Source organism: Tiliqua scincoides, chromosome 3 (assembly GCF_035046505.1).
Source record: "Tiliqua scincoides isolate rTilSci1 chromosome 3, rTilSci1.hap2, whole genome shotgun sequence".
NCBI lineage: Eukaryota > Metazoa > Chordata > Lepidosauria > Squamata > Scincidae > Tiliqua > Tiliqua scincoides.
In genome coordinates this window covers 107,319,359-107,343,358 of record NC_089823.1, presented here as the reverse complement: position 1 = coordinate 107,343,358, position 24,000 = coordinate 107,319,359, and the positions used below count along the sequence as shown (strand labels likewise).

The window sequence follows — 24,000 nt, the reverse complement described above, 5'->3', positions numbered from 1 at the left end:
CTCTGATAGAACATAACAGATGATTTATGTGAGTTGTTTTTTTTAAAATAAATACGCGTAATTACCAAAACACGTACATTCATTGTTCTGAGTTTCTAAATGTGTGCCTCTCACTTCTAAATTGCTAAATTGGTTGTGGGTGCCATGCCATTAATTTACTCTTAAAATTAGCTGACTACTCTAGTGCTAAAATCTAAAGTTCGTGTCCTTTCATCAGCCACAGGGCAATGTTCTTTTCCAGCCACAGTTCCAATCACAAAACGTCCTTCATCAAATGCAGTCAACCTAACACCTAAAGGTGACTTCACACTCAGAGAGTGTGACCCGAATCATGCCGATCACTAGGAAAGACACACACGCCAAAGGGAACATGACTTTTGTGTTGCGGATCAATTGCATGTATTTCAAGTTAATCTCCAGCCAAAATAACCTTTATGTTTTGGCACATTTCAAATGATACCACTAAGGAAGAACTCCATGGTGTGTTTTTTTCCCCCCACTTAAAAATATTTTGCTAGCTGTATAATTGACATCAATATACAGTGCTTTTCTTCCCCCCTTGCAAGGTAAAAACGTTCTTTTGCTTTCGCATAGGAACACCATGCTTTTCAGAACTCTGAAGCTTTACAATTTATTATTTCAGTCCATCAGTGAGATTTGGCAGAGCAGCCTCTCTTTTTGACATGCTCTGAAGAGCATAGTGTGTATTAGGGCTCTTATCATTCTTCCACTCTGATATTAAATACAGGAGCTCCCCACGGCTGTGTGCTGAGCCCCTTCCTCTATTCCCTGTATACACATGATTGTACCCCATCACATAACACCAATGAAATTATAAAATTTGCAGACAATACTACAGTGGTGGGGCTTGGCATTGATGAGTCTGCTTATAGGAAGGAGGTACAGGAGTTGTTATTGTGGTGCAAAGAGAATAATCTCTCACTTAACATAAAAAAAACTAAAGAATTTATAATTGACTTCCGGAAAAAGAGGGATGTACACACACCATTATAAATAAATGGTGAGGAGGTGGAGAGGGTTGCTATTTTCAAATTCCTAGGTATTTACATCACAGAGGACTACTCATGGACTATTAACACCAGCATGTTGATTAAAAAGGCACAAAATCGGTTATATTTTCTGAGGAAGATTGGGAGGTTAAATTTGTCACAGCAGCTGCTTGTGTCTTACTATTGTTGCACCATTGAGAGTGTCCTAACCTATGATATCTTTGTGTGGTACGGAAATTGCTCTGCAGGGGACAAAAAAGCTCTGCAGAGAATTATTAAGATCGCGCAGCACATCATCAACCTTCATCTACCAGCTTTGGAGGACATCTATACATCTGGCTGTCTGCAGAAGTCACATAGTATTCTGAGAGACCCCTTCCATCCAGCTCATAAGTTCTTTGAACTGTTGCCTTCGGGTAGACGATACAGAAATATTAGAGCAGCACCACACGATTCCTGAACAGTTTTTATCCCACAGCCATAATTACGCTGAATAAGGTGATATAGTTTGTTACCATGCTCCTGGGCATTATGGTCTGTTATACTGTTTTATATTATGATGCATGTTGTATAGAATGTGTGGGTGAGTGTGTAGAGTGTGATTGTTGGAACTGTAGTATATATTTATGCTTGTATCTCAAAGGTGCATACATTTCGTTGTGCTGTAGCACAATGACAATAAAGTTACTACTACAACTACTACTGTTGGGTCATGCCTTTAATACATTCGCTCATATCCAAAGATAAATTCAAATTACAAGAGTCCCCCTCCTACAGATCATCCAGCCCCTACAGAAAATCCTGTAACGTCTTTTGTAGCATGAAGTCCACTGCAGAGCTTAATGTATGGAATTCCCTATTTGCTCATTGTGAAGGCGGCCTCTTGATGGCTTTTTTTCCCCCCAAGGGTTAAACCAATGCATGGAGGGAAAGTCTGATGATAGCCAATAACCATGGCAGTGGAATTAAACATCCATGTTCTGTGGCAGAATTACTCTGAGTGCCAGCTGCAGCAGGAGAACGGCAGAGGATGGATCTCATCATCCTGCCCTGTTTGTGAACTTTGCAGAGTCATCTGGCTGGCTGTAGTTAGAAACAGTGGGTGGAACAAGATGACCAGATCTGGCAGGATGATTCTTTTCTTCTTGTTACAAACAGAAGCACTTCGTATTCATAGCAAGCTGCCATTTGAGCTCTCCCAAGTTTAACAGCAGCTGTGTGATGTAGCGCCGGGGACAAGAGTACACCTGCCTGGCTAATACTGTTCAATCAATACGTAGATTGTTCAAGGCACTTTGCATGTTTATTTCTGTACTCCTTATGATGCCACTGTAAAGGCAGGCTAATAATAATTAAGTCTTCAATAATGGGAATAATAATGACTGTAGGGGGGAAGCTGTGGATGAGTGATAGTAACTGGATTGAGGTCACAGTGAAGTAAGTCTTACACTCGGAATTACCTAGTTCATAACTTGCAGCACAAAACTAGGTAGATCTACTCAGATGTGAACTCCATTGTGTTCAATGGGATTTAATCCCAGGAAAGTGTTATAGGATTGCTACCTTACAGCCCAATACTAAGCTTCCCTAGAGTCCAGGGCTCCTGTGGTGCCAAAATGGCTATCCAATGGGGCCAGGGAACCAGCCACACACATTCCCCCTTACCCCATATTGGCCTATAAAGGCCCCAATTGGTCTACTCAGATCTCTTCCTGCCTTTGAGTGGGTGCCAAACCAAGGAGATCCGTGTTGGGTTTCCCGATTCTGGAAGGGGGAGAGGATATGGCGGCACAGTCTGCGCTGTCTCCACCCTCCCTATCAGGCCCAATCCTTCACTCCCTCTGCTCTCCTTCTGCCCAGTTCTGTGCCCTCCCCACCTTCCCCCTGCCCTCCCCCACCCCAAAAACCATAGCACCAGCCAGTGACAACACTCACTGCTCCTGTGCCTCAACTTCAACCTCCTGGAGCTGATGCGCGGCCCTGGCAGCACTGCTACCACCAGCAGCAAAGTGCCTTACAGCAGTTTTACAACAGCTGGACCTGGCGGCAGCAGCTTACCGCCAGCACTGTTACCAATAGGATTGGCCTATCAAGGATTGGCATCAAGGCCAATCCCTCACCAGCCTAGCCTAACCCTATCCCTCACCAGCCCAGAGTGTGCAGTGTCACCGACGGAGTGCATGCTGCATGCTATGATGGGGGGGGGGGGGGAAACAGGCAACCCAGCACTTACCTCTCTGTACCTAGTCTCCAATGGATCTCCTTGGCTCTGTGCCAGCTCTTTTGCTGTGCAAGTCATTTTGTGAACTTTGTTTCCTGTTAGAATAAGAGACAAATTTGATTTGATTTGAAGGCACCCTTTCCGAACGAAACTAGAACAGTACATATGTGTTTAATTTGTTAAGCAGGTTTGGTCTCATCTGCACTGAGTTTTGCACTTAGTATGCTTATCAACTGTTACCCTGCACATGCCCAATCTCGTCTGATCTTGGAAGCTAAGCAGGGTCAGGCCTGGTTAGTACTTGGATGGGAGACCGCCTGGGAATACCGGCTGCTGTAGGCTTATACCATAGTCTTTCGAGACTGAAGGTTGCCAACCATGCTTATCAAAGTAGCACTGAATTTGAACACGTTTCATGCTACACCATGCAGTTTGTAAATGTTTTTGGTGGAGCTCCTCCTTATTAATTTCCCGACATGGAAGTTATGTTATTGCGTAGACCTGTTGAGATGTGTACACTCCTGCGAATTTGCGAACGTGCTGTGCTTTAATAGCTTGTTGCAGAAAGATGATCTTGTGTGATACCAAAGATCACTGTTTAAACAAGTGGAAGAGCAACTTGACATCACACTCTTTCACGCACGTAAAAATGAGGACTCATGCTGATGCTGCTCGGTGATCATTTTGTCAACACAAAAATCAGCCTATTATTCTTGTGGCGATGGATTTACGGCAAACCGACACAGAAATACAGTGTGAACGTCTTGGTAATTACTGATGAAACATTTTCAAGTACTATGAACCCGTCTGGCGTAATGAACTAAATGAAGAGCTTGTTTTACAGTCTGCTTTCTAGTTTATAGGCGAGACGATAAAACAATATCATTGCATTCCTCACAGAAGGGGAAAAAAAACTGGTCGCTGTATAAAAATACATTCTATTATAATGGACGTGATGAGGTTCACACATTCAAGCGCCAATGCCAGACTGTTAGGTAGGACAAGTGCCGCCCACCCAGCCACCCCCTGCTGGAATACTGGGTACCACCAGTACAGACTATCCAATCTAGATGGGCTCTCTGATGGGCATGGATCAGCCCTGTCTGATTCCTGAACCCACCTCTCTACACATCCTTTTAATGAAAGAACATTGTAATATAATACCCCTACATCAGTTGTGCCCTTCATTTCTGACAGCCAACAGATGGTGTAACTGGAGAGTTCTCCTGCATCCCTTGCCTTGTTCAGGACTCATGGCCAGCACAGTTACCACCAGTGGTGCATACTCACCTTCCCTGCAGCTTCTAGTTTTCCTTGCCAGAGAAAATAAGAACATTGTCTGGATCAGTGATACTTGATCAGAGCCTGGAAATACCCCATTTCCCTTACACCTGTGCCACTGCCAAAGAACAATAGTCAAAAATCCACCTAGATATACTAAAAAGTAAGAGAAAGAAAAGGAAGCCCCCCACACAACTGCCATGCTTGGGATATAGATGCCGAGGGGGTAAGCAGGGAGATGTGACCCAAACTGTACAATAAACCAGCTCTGGTTGGGCAATAGCCACACCAGAACAGAGAAGCTTCATTCCCTTTCCAACCATCCAGTACACTTTTGAACTCACATTCATGCTTGAGGCTTAGGAGCAACTGCTATGATGCCCACGTTACTGTGACTGGCTCTAGATTCTCTCGTATTTGGGGGTCTCAAATTTTACAGGTCTCAATCGTTGTACAAAGTGGTGCTGGTTCTTGAACAAGTTAGAGAATCTGTACTCTTGAAGCAGCACTCTCCTGGCTGTTTTCCTTGTGCAATCATGACCTGTGATCTTACCCTTGCCTGTCCTACCGCTTTGTTATGCAGCAACTGCAACAACAAAGAAAACAACAAAGGCAGTCATTTCTTAGTTCTATCCTGTAAGGAAAGGTGGTAGGTGCTGCAGTGATTGTAAGCAGAATTAAGAGTGCATTGACATAATAGGGCAGTTATTTTCAACCTTTCTCATCTCACGGCACACTGACAAAGTGCTATAATGGTCAAAGCACAGCCTTGCACTGCCGGTGGGAGCTCACATCCCCCAATTGCCCTACTAGCAAATGATCCTTCCCCCCCCCCCAAATTCCCACGACACACCTGTGGACCATTCATGGCACACCACCGTGCCACGGAATAGTGGTTGAAAATAGCGGCAAGAGGATATTGGTTTCGTTTCTTTTAAAAGCTTCTCAGCCCATTTTTAGTAAAACAATCATAAAAAGTAGCAGTCAAAACAGCAGAAAGGATAAAGCAACAGAGAATCCAAGAAGAGACAATGCAACTTAAAAAGCACTAAGGGAAAGGTGATTCAGGAGAGGCCCTCATCTGATAATGGTGACCAGGCCCATAGAGAACTAGTGAATGAGTATTGCCTAAGTTTTTCAGACACCAATTAAAGAACAATCATAATTAAGCATTAAGATTAGCCAGTAAAATTCTGCTCTGGTTATGCGCTACTTGATGTATGAGGGTTTATAACAGTTACAGTTCTGGTAGCTTCTCTGGCTCCCTATCCAGGAACAGTGTCGGTGACTTCAATAAATTGCTTGGACTGATGAGGTTGCTCTAAGCGGCCCCATCAAATTCAATCGCATCTCTGGAGAGTGATTTGAGAACTTACAACCTATGCTTAACTTTCTTTCTTAACAGAAATGATGATAGATATGATTCCTCCCAAGTAGCTCATGCCTTTACTTTTTTTTTCTTTCTTTCTCGCACATCTGGAAAAGCAAGATTGGGTTATGAATGACTGCAAAGCTGTTGGCAGAGGAGAGAAGGTGCATCTTAAGGGCTGGCCCACACATCCCCACACTTCACTTTATCTCTCATCACTTCATCATCATTATAGCATAATGCCTTGCGGCTAGGGATACTGCACTAAAGTGCTGGGTTCCATTTCTGATGTGGATGTCACATTTCTATAGGTGCAGACAAATCTCTCAGACTTTCATTATGTCTGATTTGTTCAGCTTTAATTTCTGCTGGGGGGAAAAATATATCATTGGCAGTTGGATGCTCACATGCTTATGCATGTTGCTCAAGAAAAATACATCAAATGTGGGCGAATGGGCAGCATCTTAGAGAGCTTTATGTATAAAGGCAACACAGGGCACAGGTGAACCTGACAAGTTATTCCGCCCATCTTTGCAGCATCAAAGCACTGCAGAAATCAAGCCTTCTCTTTTGAAATAATGGGTCATTTAGGATTTGCTGCAGAGGTAGGGGAAGGGGGAAAACTTGACAGTTTCACCTCTGCTTTTTGCAGTGTTCACACACAATGGTTCAGGCTTAAGGAAGATGTTGCACTATTTAGTCCTGGAAGCAAGGATGAAACTGACAACCTTTACTAGAAGTAAAATGCCAAGGGCTTTCAAACTGCTTGTCAATTTCACCGTTTCTGGGAATACATTGAATACAACATGCTCTTTCTGGTGGGGAAAGGGCATTTTAATTCCTCTATTGGTCTTTGTGGCTTTGGGGGAAGGAAAGAAAAAGATAATGCACTTAACATGAAACTTCCTCAGACTGGAGGCTGGATAAGCCAAATGCTTCACAAGTAAGTATGGCTGAGATTAGAGATAAGCAGCTCTATGAGGCAGGTAACATATGTTATTCAGAAACTCTGTGAATATCTGAGACAATTCATGAAGTTCTGGCATTGCCGTTGAGTAATGTGTCTGAAGTGAAGTTACGGCATCTGAACATTAGATTTGTAGTATTAAATACGTGGTGGCTCAGTCACACATGCAGAATATTGAGTAATATGCATGCCTGCGTGGGTCAGCCCGCTTCCTTCTCTTCGCATTCCCATTCCACACAATAGGTTTGCAACTGGTTCACAAGAAAAATGTCTTGCTGTATAAATGCTATGGAAAAAATGCAGCACCGCTGAAATCAGTCATATATTGTTGTCAACACCACCTCTGTTTCTAACAGAGATGTCCAGTGGATGTCCAAAAGGATCACACTGGGTTTAACGACAGGAGTCGCCCACAATGTATCTGCTCTGCAGTGCCCACAAGTCTATGGAAACATGTTCTAACTTCTAAAGTGAACATTAAAATCTATTTTTAAAATGGAACATGTTCATTCTTGGCGTGTGCCTTGAAGCTGTGCTGCTTAGAGAGTAATATCCATTTCCCAGTGCCAGTTAATTTGTATGATAGTCTTAGTGGGGTTTTCAAGTATGGGTGGTGTTGACAAGAGGGAGATTTTTTAATGAAATATTAAAAGGACGGAAACATTATCCAGTTAATACCATGACATCATCACCACTTGGAATCATTTCATGTTGAAAACAAACTTTTACAAATGAATTTCAAACAATCCTGACAAGGAGCAATTAGCCATTTTGGTTCTGCTATTGAGAATTCAAGGTTTCACAAGTAAACTAGGATGTTTGTTTCATCAACTAATTTTTGTATCAGGAAAAAAGGAAGTCTGTGTTGACAATATAATGAAATGGTTAATAGTTTCAATGCTTCACCATTGTTTCCATATTTTATATATACTCTTTGGTTATTCTCATTTTCTGTTGTTGATGTCTTGATAGAGATCTCCCCCAAACCGAGGAGGGAAAAAGGGCCTCCATTCACCATGACGTAGCCTGCGGGGAGGGATAAGATTGACGGGTGCAAGGAAAAGGGGACGCATTTTCCCTCACAACAAGCATAAGAACTTAAGAACATAAGAAGAGCCCTGCTGGATCAGGTCCAGGGCCCACCCAGTCCAGCTTCCTGTTTCTCACAGCAACCCACCAGAGGCCTCAGGGAGCACACAAGACCACAAGACACTTGCATCTCACTGCCACTCCCCTGCATCTGGCACTCTATTTACCCTCACACCCACCAACGAAGACAACAGACTGCACTTGGGTTTGACTCGTGCCACTTTATTAAACACAGAGACCAATTTTTAATGTATGAAACCTATTGAACATACCTTCCCTCCCTCAGCAGTCTGGGGTAGGCAACAAACTGCCATCCAAGGTCAGATGACAGGGGGGGGAAAGCAAGGTAGGAATGAGCCATAATAAAGCCTTGTTTCTTTACTGTAACCTAGGAGGTGCAGGCAAGCAGCATGACTTGCCTATCCAAATCTTTTGGCTCATGTAGGACCCATGAATGGGATCAGAGCCATGGAAGGTATAAAGTGCAAAAGCCCACCCCCCTTGCCATGGCTTCACCCCATTTGGCACCTCCTTGGGCTGCTTAAAACACACACACCAGGCCATGTCATGCATTGATTGGCACATACAGTTTGGGTCTAAGTAGCTTTCCAAAAGAATATGTAATGGCCATTTTCCATAGACCAAATAGTTCCAATGGCACTTGGTGATCAAGCCATATGACATTTTGGTTACAATCTTAACCACACTTACCTGGGAGTAAGCCCCATTGACTATAATGGGACTTACTTCTGAGTAGGCATGAATAGGCTTGGGCTTGGGCAGTGCAATTTTAACTTGCACTGGGACAGGGAGACCTGCCCTTATCCAGCATGAGTTTTGGTCTGTAAGCAGCAGCCCAGGGCAAGGAGAAATACTTCCCATAACCCGGGTGAGAGCCACAGCAGCCCCGATGGGTCTGCTCGAATCTTAAGAGGTGGTGCAGATCCAAGCAGCCCAGAGACATGCCGCACTGCCTGAGAAGGGGGTCAGGATCCGGCACAAGTGCCGGGTCCTGGCTCCACCCCCTGCTTTCCCACCAACCGCCCATAGGCCTGCCTGCTGCCTGCTTCCCCGCTTGAAACGCCTCCTCCCCACTCTCCCCATGCCCCCCTGATGTGCTTTATGGCACGTTTGCAACCCTCCAAGGCCAGCGCAAGGGACGTGCACTGGCCGAGCACCCTGTTAGGATTGCACTCTTAGTCTCACACAAATCACGCAAGACATTGCTATATTTGGCCCTGGCCATACTGTCCAATACAGTGTATTGGAGTGTCTTTTGAGCATGTGCAGAGTGCCTTTCATCACAGAGGAAGTGCCACCAGTTTGCACTTGCCTCAGTTAGGGAAAATGACTTGCACATGAAGAATATGCGTTGCTCCCAAATAGACTTACTCCTCTGCCCTAAAAAAAATAGATGCTGCGTTCCCTTCCCTTCCAAGCAACAGCATCTCCAAGGACTGTGGAGAGAGTGATGCACCTGTCTGTTTGGTTCACTGTTTTGCAGTATTTGGTTGCTTTTGGGAGGCAGACCTTCCAGCACCCTCTGCTCCAGGAAAGATTGTCTGAGTTTCAAAGGTCTCCAAATCAGTTGTCAGTTGACACACTTTTCGCAATTTGCTGTTTTGCATTTCACAGCTGCACCCCATGAGACAATTCAAAGTCTCTCTTCATGCAACAGCCCTCTAGGGAAACATATGGGCTAGTTTTGCTCTTGGGTCTAAGGTAAACATTGTGCAGAAACCCCAAAACCCTAACACTGGATAAGAGGCAACACTGCTTGCCTCTGGGATCAGCGCAGTGTCAGCATGCCACTACAAGAGCATCTCCCTTTACCTCTCTTGGCAACTTTTTGGTATCATAAACACATTCAGATAGTCCTCCTGGGAAGGCAGCTGCATCATTTCCTTTTTTCTGTCATGTAAACAGTTTCAGACTAGTGAGTTTCCAATTGAACAGATGGTAGGAGCAAAGCTGAGGTTCTATGGGAATCAATACTGCTAGAGTACAAAACACTGGTGGGAATTCAGCAAGATGAGTTGTACAAATGCTCGTACAGTCCAACACAAAAGCAGTGAATCTGGTGGCACCTTGAAGATTGACAGATTTATTGAGGGCATTACATTTTGTGGCCTATAGTTTACTTTGTCACATCCATGGCACATCTAAACAAACTGGCAAACTGGGACATTAAATGCAAAGAACAGGCTATGACCGTAGCGCTCTGGGGGCAGACACATGAGCCCTGGGGTCTCTGAGCTCCAACAGGTCCACAGGGGGAGTAGTGGCAGGGCACCTCTGGGTTAGGCTCTGGCACAATGGACCCAGTGAAAAGATTTCAGTCAGGTTGTGGGGGAAGGGAGTTGCACAACCCAGATCCTTCTCCCCTGAATCTGGGGCTCGGCTCCTGGTTCACAGGCTAGCTGGCTTCCACACCAACCAGCAGCCTGGCCTGCAGTGACCCTCGTCCTTGGCTGGGCTGGGCCTCATATGTGGGAAGCTGACTCCCTCAGAGGGCCTCGTCCAAACTGGCTCCTGTTGCTTGCCACTCCCATGGCTGGCTCCATAATTTGGGCTGACTGCTCAAGGCTAAAGACCCTGTCAGGCCAGGCCTGTGATGGGCACCGCCCTGGCAGGCCAGCTCGAGGGTGGGGGAGATGAACCTGGGTCCTCTGTGGTGGCTGCCAGGGGTGCCCCCAGGTGAAGCACCGCCTGCCCGACCCTCCCCATCCCCAGCTGACTGCCCATGGCCAGATTCTGGTGGTCGCACCTCTCGTGCTCTGATTTCCAAGGCATGAGCGCCAACCAATAGGCTGCCATGGCGACCACCAGCAGCAGCCCATTCAAGCACACCTCCGGCCCTACCCTCTCCAATGTCTGGCGTGGTATGGGGCATGGCCTGTGCTTGGCCAGAGGTCCCTGCCACCGGTCTGCATGCCACTCCACTGCGGCGTGCTGGTGCTCGCTCAAGGTGGCCTCAAGTGAGCCCCAGGCTGCCTCGCAGCAGCTTGCCAGGATGACCCGCCACAGCCACTCTGTGGGCTTCTCGCAGCTAGTGATGGGGACTGCCTCCTGCCCAGCCCCCTTGAAGTCGCCGCTGCAGTTGGAGGTGGGGGCTGGCACCTGTCTTCCCTCCCCCCTCCAACCCAGGTAAGCCTGGGGGTGAACTCAGGACTCTTTCTGCCTAGTTCTTGAGCACTGTGAAAAGGTAACTGGCACACACATGCTCTCCAAAGTAGGTGTGTTATTGGGAGTTTCCTGCAAGGCTTTTGCCCCAGGACCCCCCCCCCACCAAAAAGCTGGAGCTACTACTAATACTATTAAATATTAAATGCATGATATAACTCTTTGAAATTAATACCAGAGAGTTTGAATGGTGTAGTGGTTTGGTGCTGAACTTAGAACTGGAAATTCCAAGTTCAAATCCCTGCTCAGCCATGAAGCTTCCTGGAAGACTTTGGGCCAGTCACTGTCTCAGCCTCACCTACTCCACAGGGTTGTTACGAGGACAAATGGGGGGAGAAACCATGTACACCGCCCTGAGCTCCTTGGAGGAAGGGCAGATTAAAAATATGAAAAAATAAATATTAAGTAAATATTTCATAGAGCTTTTGATTATCCTGCTTTTTTTAGGAGGCGGTGTTCAAATCAGTTAACAAAAAGACTATATCTTATTTATACCACAGTCCATCCCGTGGGTTCCAGGTATCTTGCAGCAATTTCATCAGCATCCATCAAAGTCTGTAAAGAACTCACAATCTAAGTGTTTAATCTGGATGACTTGCGGAAACCAAGGCAGACAAATGAAAAACAATCAATGTAATCCACTTCTGAAAAATTCTTGTTGCCGTTATCCCCTTTATCCCAAAATAGTTTTCTTTAAAAAAAAAAAAAAAAAGCAACACACCACCACATTGTTCAACCTGCTTCTCTTCACCTCCCTTTCCCAATTCAGATGCCATAAACATTATATATGCGATTCTGTAGATCTGCCAAGTGCATTTGACATCATTCACTCTAGTCCATGAAAGCTGATGGCACAATCAATCTGTTAGTCTTTATGATGCCATAAGACTCTGTCTAACACAGCCACCCCTCTTGAATTTGTCACCATGGAAGTGCAATGAATGTCTCTTGAAACAGGGAAATAGAGAAGACCTTGTGGGTCAATAGCTAGGCTTTGCCAAGGACCAAGGTTACCAATATGCGTCTGGCCCAAATCCTAACCCACTCTCCAGCACTGGCATAGTTGTGGCAATGGAACCTTGGATTTTGGCAAAGTATTGGGGAGGGGAGGGCTGCCATACAAACATATCATGTTTCGCACACAGAAAAAAGTGTTGTCAGGCAAAAATTATGCTTAAGATTGGGGTCCAAATCTCATTTGTTTCTTTCCCACTTCACTGTTCTCATGCTGTTCTGGTTGTAGAAAGGAAAGATTGTAGCTTGCCGTTTCTCGCACTGACGCACTCATAAATTTGCAAGGTACCTTTAGCGCTTTTCTTGCTTGGACTGTTTATAATTTCAAAATATATGACATCTATTGGCTTTTATTGGTGGTAGTGACTGCCTGTTGCAACATTATTTAGAGAAGCGTTTTATCGACTAATCTGTAACTCAGAGTAGTTTAAATGTGTTCATGATTGTGTTTGGTGCCAAGTCACTTTACTGGAACGTGTAAAACAAAATAATTATATCACTGTGATCGATTGCCAAATGAGTTTTTTAAACAACCCCAGTAGGTTTTAAATATTAAAAAGCCTTATTTTATATGGAAGGCAGAGTCAACATATGTCTTTTGTGAAGCCTAGACTCATTTAGAGGCAACACTGATTAACAATGTGTGTTAACCGGAGGTCTCCCTAAAGAAAATGAATATTGTGTGCAACTTCTGAAAACGATTTATAGGAGCCATGAATTTGCCATTATTGTGTAGGTCAATGGAATCAAAGACTTGGGTTAATTATAATGAATGTTTTCCAGTGAACAAAATAATAGCTTTCAGTGGAGGTGGTTGACATAAATGCCCAGGGTTAATATCAATGAAATGAAAGGTAACTCCCAGAGCTAAGGACATTTGGGTTAAACTATACTTTGGTAAGACAAGCCACTTTCTCTAGTCATTGAACTTACCATCATTTCGGAGAAATGGAAGAATGTGATTTGGCTGTAATAATTGAATAGGGGATGTCTAACAGCAGAGGGACACCACTGTCATTAGGCCATGCGTCAAATGCATTTTCAGTATGAAGGAGAACTGGGTCACAATTCTTCTTTAGCTTAAAATTTAAGACCTAAGAAGGTAAACTGTGATATTATAATCAAAAATAATAATATTCAGGGCACGTAGATATTACTGGTTTTATTGATTCTCAGGAGGTACCCAGACATGGGGCACATTTCCCCTCACAACAAACAAGGTAGGAATGAGCCATATTAATGTCTTGTTCCTTTACTGTAAGCCAGGAGGTGCAGGCAAATGAGGTTCTGGTCGCGTCTCAGAGGTTTGCAGGGGGCAATCTGGGGGTTCACCATCCGTGGTGAGGCAAATCACAGATGCTGAATCTGCAGATAAAGAGGCCCCACCTATACCTACATTTAACTCAGTGGTACAATCCTTCTTCCTTCTTTTTCCTGTCCTAGGGACATGCCTTTCCATTGGACCATTTCAGCAACATGGAGAGGGAGGATTTGCTGCATGGGTAACAGTCTATCCTCCATATCTACATTACCCAGGCTTTGCGCACTGGAGAGGACACTGTTCCGGAACCACCATTCAGAGAGCGATACCATAGTTTTCCGAGACTGAAGGATGCCAACAGCCAGGGACATGCCATCAAGGATGTCACAAATGCTGTCCTTTTGTATTATCTTGGAACCCCAGAATAGTGCCTGGAGCGTTTTTTCAACACCAAGGTGTGTGTGTGTGTGTGTGTGTGTGTGTGTGTGTGTGTGTGTGTGTGTGTGTGTTAGAGAGAATCTTTTGTCACTCTTATTCTTTCAAATGCCACAATATGATATAGCTAGATAGGAGAACCAAGATGTGTTTTGGATTTAAGCAAACAACGAGTGACATGATATATAGATTTTTCCAGGGGAGATTTGCCTTGCTCAAGGCAGACTCATTTCTGATGAGCTTCTGATTAAGCTCTGAGTTTCTAGTTTGTTGCTACATGTGATTTTTGATCTACTGATACTGGTATTCAGAGCTGCTGTCTATTCATATGACATTTTAATGTAATGATTTCTTAATGAATGTAATCAGTTATGTTTTATGATTTGTCAGATGGTGTTTGTTAGATACTTTGAATATTTCATAGAGGAAAGGGAGATGATAGAAAGATATGGAAATAAATTCATAAATATAATGAAACTATTTCTTGAGTAATGTTTGCATTTGGACATAGATAATTTGGGCTTACATCCCAAATCCAAACAGGAGACTTTGGGAAAAACAACAAAGAGTCTTGTAGCACCTTAAAGCTGGATACATTTATTTCTGCACAAGCTTTCATGGACTAGTATCCAAATAATTTCTCTATGAATTATTTCTCAGTTCTCTTATGGTCCAAAAAGGGTTTGGGGTGTTAGGAAGACACACAGCAGAAACAAATAAGACAATCCACTGGAGACATGAATGGCCTGCTTACAATTCTGTGCTACTAAAACTGGCTGCCGTACTTGTTATTTCTGAAAAAAAACCAGTCCGTGCTCAGTCAAAGTCACACTGCTGTCTCATGCAATGTAAATCAAGCACCAGACGTCAATCGACAATTGTCCATGTTTATTTCTGAAGCAAAATTGCACCATTTCCAGATTATCCACTGTCATTTTAATGATCCAGAGAAGTATATCTCTAGTATGTATTTTAGTCCTTTGATATATTTTAACTTGTGGAAAATAGCAGGGTGGGTAATGATCACAGAATTAAAAATAGGAAAGGCCAGGAAAAGCCACTATCATCAACTTAGAATTGTTTGTTTATGCAGGTATACCCCACAGGACAAACCTGGGAGATGGTTTCAAATAACAGCAGCATGCTTGGGCTGTGGAGAAATAAGAAAACAACAGGGGGGCATGCACGGAAGATCTTCGAACATATTTCAGTGGAAAACTACAGCTCTGACTAGCAAGTGGTTTTGCTGGTGGCCACAGGAATCATGGTCTCATCCCAGTCAGCTCTAAGCAGCCAACCAGGAAGGTGACTGTAGGTTGATGAAGGAGAAATGGAACAGACCTAATGGTTGGTTGCATTTTTGCAGCTTTCTCAGGTAATGGGAGGCGGCACCAGGCCAGCATATAGGCTGGGCATCCCCTGGCTCAGCTCAGTTTGTATTTCACATGTCGTGGGAGATCAGTGTGCAGCAAACTCTTGACATTTTTGGCCTAACAAGGAACCCAAGCATTAAGGCAGAACTGGCAAGAAAAACTGTGCCTAGCGATAGGGAGCAGTGCAGAACCTGGTGGAAGAAGATGATAAAGGGCCTTTTCTGCCCCATGGTGACTGCAGGGGTAGCTTTGCAGTTGCTCTTGTGTATCACATTTTGGGGACTGAGGGATAAAGGCCCCTAAGCAACACTCCTATACCACTTGTTGATAGATTGAATCCAGCGAGGGGGCAGTTGGAGCACCCCCTTTTTTTTCTTAGCAGAAAGTTTAAATTGAGGGCAACTTCCTAACCAGGTTACACCACTCAAGTGTGTTTTGAGCGGCCGTGATACCTAATGGTTAGAAAGGCAAGGGAAAAGTGCCCTGAACAGAAGCATAGCCCAACCACTCCAAGGTCACCATCTCCCTCACAGAAGAATGAGGAACTGAACATGGCATTTTGTTTCTGAACTGAACATGGAACTGAACATGGATTGTGCCCTTTGTCAGTCAAGTCTTTATTCTCCTTCTCTGCTTTCTTTCCTACAGCCCCTTTGTCTCTCTTGGCTTTCTCAAGCACATCTAGCTCTCAGAAATGAAATGCCATGCTCAGTTCACATGCCAAGCATGTGAAACAGTTACAGCCAGTGAAGGATGAGTCTGTAGTGACGGAAGCAGAAAAGGATGGGCTTTTCTTTGGTGTCTCTGTGACACCATGAAGGACCCAAGAGTGCAGTACATACATTCAATGGGACTTACTCCCAGGAAGATAAGATTAGAATTGCATCATTAGGCTGTGTACGAAGAGGTCTACTGTGAAAGGAAGGGGTGGCGAAGGTCTTTGCACAAGATTTCTTCGGCTTGCACAAGTCAAGCTACAACTTGACCTTCTATGCCCAGTGGTTATCATTTTAAGAAGGGTCTCAGCAGGACCACGTTCTCTGAGCTGGAAAATCTACCACTGAATGTCTCCTCCCAAGTACTGGAAGTGTTCGATAGAGAAAGAAAGTCATTCTGCATGTGATCAGAGACACTGCCTATTAATCCACCGCATGCTCCATGGCTGAGCTGTGATCTTCAAAACAGACTCAGTGCTGCAGCTAACCCTTGGCACAAATTAAGATTCAAGTGAGAGAAAGGGTTAAAATATTCCAGTTTTGCATGCAGTGTGGTCTGCACTCATTTCTGCCAGTAAATTGGAGTGGTTCCGGGGTTCATGAATATTTCATACCTACTTGAAATATGCCATTGACTTCGCCTAATGTGGCTAACAAACAAATGGTTTGTTCAAAGCTGCTCTGTTGTTTATTGGTTAAATTCACTCTCTGTGTATAAGCATTAGGCACAAAATCTAATGAAAAGGCAAAAAAAAAAAGTTAGGCAGAACTAGCCCTACTTTTTATATTGCTGAACATTATTTCAGGGCTGTTAAATTCTTTATGAAAGCAGTGCTCACGAAGGGATAAAGTCACTGGATGTGCACATAATATTCCTACTGGAAGATCCTCTTGCTATATGACTCACACTACACTATTGGAATAATTTCCTCTTGCAAGCGTTGCAAGGTGGCTGTTCCTTATAGTATGTCATCTTGCCTTCCATATTTTGCAGGGTTTCCAATGGAAACTGTAATGCCTCTGCTTGTTTCTAGCCTAAACCTCTGAATACATTATCCCATTCCCTTAACACATGCCGACTTGCTATTTTACGTATGGCTCTTTAGATTTGTGTATCTGACCAACATGGGACAAGTCTAGGTGGCTTCCTGAATGAACAAATGACTTGCAAAGGTGCACTCCTCACCCACCATCCTTCAAAAAGTTCTCACCCACTTTCACATGTGTTTTCAGAACTCTTTTTTTTTCCACGCTGCTGAAGATAAGAGTCCTAGGTAAGTAAGCACACCTGCCATTCAGATGTGTAGAGGGATCAACTTTTAATTGGGAAACAAGCTCAGGAAGTAGGAGAGAGAGAACACAGTGTACAAAAACATGTGATTTCGTGGGATTAGACTTTTGTTTCTGGCATTACTAATAAGAAACCTATTTTCTGGCTCTCATTTAACAGTGACTACAAATCTGGCAGCCGTGCAGGGCATGCTTGGCAGGTAGAAGGTACAAGCAAAAAGTCCTTGTGTGTTTTGTTCAGTGTGTCAGTGGTGCTGTGCCACATCATAACTAGAAACTTGGCAGGACTCCACAAGCCTACAAAACTTTAAAAAAAAACACACACACACAATTGACCTAACAGTCCTCACTGTCGCCTAACACAAATATCAAGCTGAATGCTAACAGGCAATGTGTGCCATCATACTAAAGCATGAGCAATGGGTATAGCCCTACTTCAATATAAATTGACAAAATTTCCATGGATTTCCAGGGCACAGGTGAAAATAAAAAATATATATGTCTTAAATGAACCTCCTTGTTGCTTTCTGGCTGACATGCGAGCAACACATTGGTTACCTATTGGTTTGCTGGTTTTACAAAATTGGCATGAATCAGTCAAATTAAGCCCTTTTATGTACCATTGGTTTCAGTGGGAAAGCATGTGGTCAAGGGGCCAATCCTAACAGGCCAGTTCACTATTGGAATTCATGTTCCAAGAACACAGCAGCCTTTTTGGTATCACAAAGGCCGCAATCCTAACCAACTTTCCAGCACTGACATAAGGGCAATGCAACACTGAGGTAAGAGAACAAACATGACCTTACATTGAGGAGGCCTCCATGACTGCCCCCCCCCCACACACACACAACTGCAGGATGCAGCATGTGCCCCACTGGCACAGCTAGGTCAGTACTGGAAAGTTGGTTAGGATTGTGCCCAAAATGTGATGCGCTATTGTGCGCAATGGGGCAGCCACCAGATATGGTGAGCAGTGGCAACTGCACAACAGCATCAATCTGGGATCCCCTGGTGCCTGTAAGTTGGCACAGAGGTTAGAAGAGGGTGGGTGGAACAGTGCAATGAGAGTGGTAGAAAATGAACAGGTCAAAACCTTGTAGAACTTCAAAATCCAGAGAGATAAAAATTAGAACACAACACACACGATATAACTGTGGTTGAGAAGAAATAAGTGATGCTTATTGATGTGGCCATTTCAGGAGATAAGGGTGTTGTTCTTGTTGATGATGATATTTATATACTTTTCAACAGGAGTGGTTCACAAAATCATTATAATTCCGGTGGCACGTGAATTAGCGCTCCACCGGAGTTTGCCCTGCCCCCGCATGAGGCACAGGAGGGGCCAACCTCACAGCCAATTGGCTGGGGGCTAATTGGTTTGGGGCCATGTGCAGGCTGCCTGGAGAAGCCTGCACAGTCGGGACCAGGCAGCGGTCACCCACCAGCCCACCCTTTGGCAGTCCGAGACTAGCTGGTCACCATCTGGGGCCGGGTAGGAATTTTTGCCATCAGCCTAATTGGCACGTCGGTTGGTGGTTTTTTGCCTATCCCGGACTGTGGAGTTAGGGGCGGAATGGGGTTTTCGATCGGTCTTGTTGGTCACTTTAGGCAGGTGTCGTGCGGGTTTTGGGTAGGTAAGGTCATATTGGTGTACACTGCAGGGTGGCAAGGGCCGGGTGGACTCCACGCTTGGTCATGCAGGCATTCCTGGTTGGGTGACACAGGCTGGATGAACCTCGGCCTGGTGGTAAAGGCTCACCGCGGGTTCGCTCGGATGGCCTGAGCTAGCCTGCCACCCTGCCCCTTTGGGGTGACAATGAAGGGGGCGGCAGGCTTGTACTGACACTGCCCAGAGTCTGGTGTGGTCACCCAAATCACTATAGGGGGAAGTAGACGGGCAGCTCCATTTCCCCCCATGTAGAACCCGCATGACTTATTTGTTAGGCCCTGCTGCAGTCTGAAGTCTTGTAAATAGTTAATAAAGTGGCCCTTTGTACCATATGCCCTTGCCTGTGTCTTTATTGGGGGGTGCTGGGTAAATTATTTGCAGTCATTTTAAAAAAGGGGTTTCAGTGCAAGGTGATTAGCAAAAAACATATTACAAGAAAAACAAGGATTTGGATAGTTCATATTCTTTCCCAAGGTGGTTAACAGTAGTGGACACACACACAATGAATGCTGGAGTAGAACGCTTTTACAAAAGAAAGATCCCTCAAAGACCAGGGCTCTAATCACATCTCTCCACCCCCCACCCCCCACTCTCATTGAACATCCTCACTGATGCAGCCATAAGGTTGAAATTAATGTGACCTGGCAAAAATCACGCTACCTGACACTGCTTCTCAGTGGTGATTCACACAAGCATAATGCCCTAATTTTTAATCAGCTACCTACATGTGTACATTAACATGCATGACTGAACATTGTAGATAAAAGATTTTAAAATACCTGAACTTTTGCTTTTATTATACTTTCACCTAATGAAGTCACTCTTATAGCTGTGGGTTGAGAGTGTCATAGAGGTTCAAGAGCATATTAATGTGAAGAACCAGAACTTTGCTATGATCCCCATGTATGTATCCATACATAACAATATAGAACAGCCTATGTAGGTTAATATAAATTAATATCCAAAGCTACACATTTATGAACAAAAAGACAAAAAAGAGATATTGTCAAAATTGTAATAAATTAGTCCTATGCTGATTCCTACTCTGTGTTTCATACCACAAATTAATGTGGTATGAAATGATAATGATAATATGTTTTTATCTGTTTGTGAAATTATGTTTTAATCTCTTTTATATGTTGTTAGCCACCCTGGGTCCCTTTGGGGAGAAGGGCAGGATATAAATAAAGTTTTATTATTATTATTATTATTATTATTATTATTATTATTATTATTATTATTATTATTATTATTATTACCACAGATTTAAACTTCCAGGAAATAGCCACTTTTTTGCCAGTCATACATAAAACAAATTGCATCCTGTACAACCTACAATTGCTACAGTAAATGTAGATTTAATGGTTTCCAATACAAATTAACCATGTTTTGTTTTTTGTTAAGACCCCAGACACTGGCATCTAGGAAAGAAAAGAAGGTGGGAACCCAATATTTTTACCTGACTTAGATTTTCCACGTTATTTTGTTTGAATTATGATGCTATATAATTTGTGAAGGTAAATTACAATGGTGATTAGACAATCATTTTATTTTGAAGGATAATTAACTTGTACTCCAAATTAATCACAAAACATCTAAGAGGAAGCTGTTTATGGTGTCAGCAATATAGATTGTCATGCCCAGGAGCATGGCAATTAAGCATACATTAAAGTTATTTGCGAGTAGAGTAGAAAGCTGTCACAAATATCTCCACTTAGACTGAACTTAAACTTGCTCACATGTTGAGGAAGAGAACATAAGAACATAAAACCTTTTCTGGATCAGGCCAAAGGCAGTGTTCTTCCTAAGATGTGTGGCCGCACACCTCTCAACTGAACTCCATGCGCCTTGGAGCTAGGTTGACCTGGAAGTCTGCGATGACGTGATGACATCATCACCAACCATCTAGAAGATACCATTGTGCCATTGCACGTCTTGGAAGGACTCTGTACAGCTGCACCGAACTTTAGAGGCAACCAGGAGTTGAGATGGGCAGATTGGGCCTGGGAGAGAGATAGGATTGGCAGTGCCAGTGTGCACCATATCCCAACTCACTTTCCCAGGCCTGATCCCACCTGAATAGATCCCACTGCAATGCGGACAGGTCTGTTTTGACCCATTGCAGCTGTTGGGTCTGACCATGGGACAAGGGAATAAATATCTTCTTACTGCTAGGAGACTTCCTGAAGCCAAAAATCCATTGTGGGATGCAGTGTCCCCAGAACTGCTGCTGGCACTGCTGCATCACTGTGCAGGGATTTAGGTAGGAATGGTCTGTCAGATCTGCTTTGTCACCTTTCAGTGAGATGAAAATGGAAAGAATAGGGAAGAGTTTGTTCACCTCCAGAAACAAGTCACCATATGGTTTTTCTAGTCAATCTCCTGGGATGAGAAGGGCCCCATAGTGGTCAGATTTATTTTAAATCATCTTTCAAAGGTGCTTACACAGAATGGAGTTAAATATACATCTGACCATCTGGGGGCTGCTTCATGGCTTGTCTATGGGTGAACAAAGCCTCCTGCTGAAAACAGTTCTGCAAACTCATTCTTTGAATCAGGCAAGCCTCTCAGGTCCTGGACAGCAGCCTTGAAAGACTTTTATGTGTTTCAACCATGACATGATCTACTGATTTAAAATGGGTAAAAATGAAAGCAAAACACCCTCTCTTTTGACACATGCTGTGTGGTGTTCCCGTGGCTGTTGCTGCTCTTAGTACACTGCAGATTCCTCACCTTATTTCACCCTCAGCAGGGGCCTAATGTGTGCTGACAGAAATGGGCTGACATCTGGCTAACATCGGCAAAGTGAATTATTTTCCACACCATGGCGTCCCGGCTCTTGGGAGTCTATTCCATTGACTTCGGTAGGACTCATTTCCAACTAAGTCTGCTAAGTACTAGAGTTGAAGAGGCAGACAAAAGGACCTGTGCAGCAAATCCCCAAACTTCTCGCTATCTTGCTTGAAATATTAAATATGGATTTCTATGACATTCTTCATTGATTCCTTAAAGAGGAACCATAAACTAATAACAGTATTGCACATTAGATGGGCTACCAAAGCGAATGCTACCTACCATCCATATAGGATGGCCAATCAAACTGGATTGGCCAATAAACTAAGCAAAAATCATAGGGTTGAAGGAACCTAAAAGGTCATCCAGTCCAACCCCCTGCCTGTAGCAGGAAATCCTCCTAAAGCATCTCTAAGAGCCTTTGCTTGAAGATCTCCAGTGAGGGAGAGTCCACCACAACCCTTGGCAATCTGTTCCACTGCGGAACTGCCCTTACCATCAGGAATTTTTTCCTGATATAACTTCCTGGTTTTTGGCCCCATCCTACTGAGTCTCCGAGGAGACCTCAATATGCCAAAAATCCCTCACGGGATATGGTGGAATCTACCGGTGCCGCTGCAATGCCAAACTGATTTAGATAGCATTGGGCTATTTGTTAGTTGCCTGGGGCTCCCCAAAAAAGAATGCTGTCAAGCATCAGGGGTCAGAATACATAGCTGGGGGACTGTATTTGACTTGATACAAGTTCTGCTGTATGTCCTGACACTTCTAATTGCCCACATTGTGTCGGGGGTTTATGATTCATCCATAAAATGCACAATCTAAACATGGTATTAGTAAAATGTATTGAGTGTCAATTGGTCAAATCAAGTTTGGTTTAACTAGAGAAGGTCTTGTGTGGCAGATGTTTCTGGGAATATTTAATTTCTTCCATATCTTTAATTAATGTACCTGGCAGAATGAGGAGGAAATACTACAAGTCTCACATGATCCAGTACTGTATTTAGTAATGAATGCATAAAATATCTTTAAATGAGACCCAGGCCATAGTTGTGCAATATTCCAGATTCATGACTCCAGAAGCAAAAATTAACAGAAGTTGAATTATGTAAAGTTAGAGATGTACTTAGCATGCTCCTTTGACAGGGCGATGATTATGCGCATTGCAGGATCAATCTTGTGAATAATTTCATGGGTCACCTGCTTCACGCTCTGATTTAAATCTCTTCTGGACATTTTTCTAGGGCACATTGAGGCATCATCCACGCATGCAAGGCCGTTTCTCTTGGGCAGCGATTTCCAACCATTTTCACCACAGCACAGTGATGCCCCGGAATGGTCCACAGATGTTCCGCAGGAGTTTGTGGGGAGATCATTTATTAGTACTGCCATTGGGGGATGTGAACTCCCTGCCAGCAGCATGGTGTGCCTTGTAAATTTTTTTGGGGAAAAAAATGATGGTGTGCCTTGACAATATTAGCACCTTGTCAATGTGCCATGAGATGAAAATGTTTGAAAATTGCCGCGAGAGAGAGAGAGAGAGAGAGAGAGAGAGAGAGAGAGAGATTATTTTATATCTATAATGATTAAGGACAATAAGAAAAAAGCACAGCAAAAACTGCCTTTCCTGCTACTTATTATAGGGGTCCAGCAACTGGGGTGGCAGAGTAGGAAGCTACTTGTCAGAGGTCAGCTTGCCTCTCCCATCACTTTCTTCATGAACATTTTCAGCATAAATCCTTCCATTTCCATTTGTACTGTATGACTCATCTAGCTAATCATTAAGCTGTGCTGTTTCATTACATTACACTCTGTCATTGTATTGCCTCTGTTGTTCAACAGCCCACTGTCATGATCATCACAGCATAATTATTACAATGAGATTTTATTTCCAAAATGTACTCTGGAAGATATTCATAGGTTTGCTGTACTTGGTTTGCTTTCTCCATGTGGCAACTTTCATTAACATCAATATCTAACAACTTTCCTGTTTACTGTCCTACATGTGGTAAATGAACCCTCAATATTGCCATTAGATTGAAATGCTGCTGGTGTACCACAGAGTGAACTAAATATAACATGTGGAGGGGGCGGGAGTTTCCACTACAACTTGAGTATGAATGAAGATTACAGAACTTCTTGACTTAGGAGAGCAATGAGGTCAGCTGATCATGGCACATGATACGTTGGAACTTCATCAAGTTCAGATGCAATCCTAACCTCACTTTCCTGGGAGTAAGACCCATTGAGTACAATAGGACTTACTTCTGAGTAGACCTGGTTAGGGTTGTGCCCTTAAGCTGATTTATCAAATTGATGGAATTGGGCC

The 24,000-nt window shown here is 43.7% G+C and overlaps 1 pseudogene; it reads left to right on the top strand.

The window, feature by feature from the left end:
• Nucleotides 1-3,455: 3,455 nt before the first annotated feature.
• Nucleotides 3,456-3,573, top strand: LOC136646443 (5S ribosomal RNA; annotated as a pseudogene).
• Nucleotides 3,574-24,000: the final 20,427 nt, after the last annotated feature.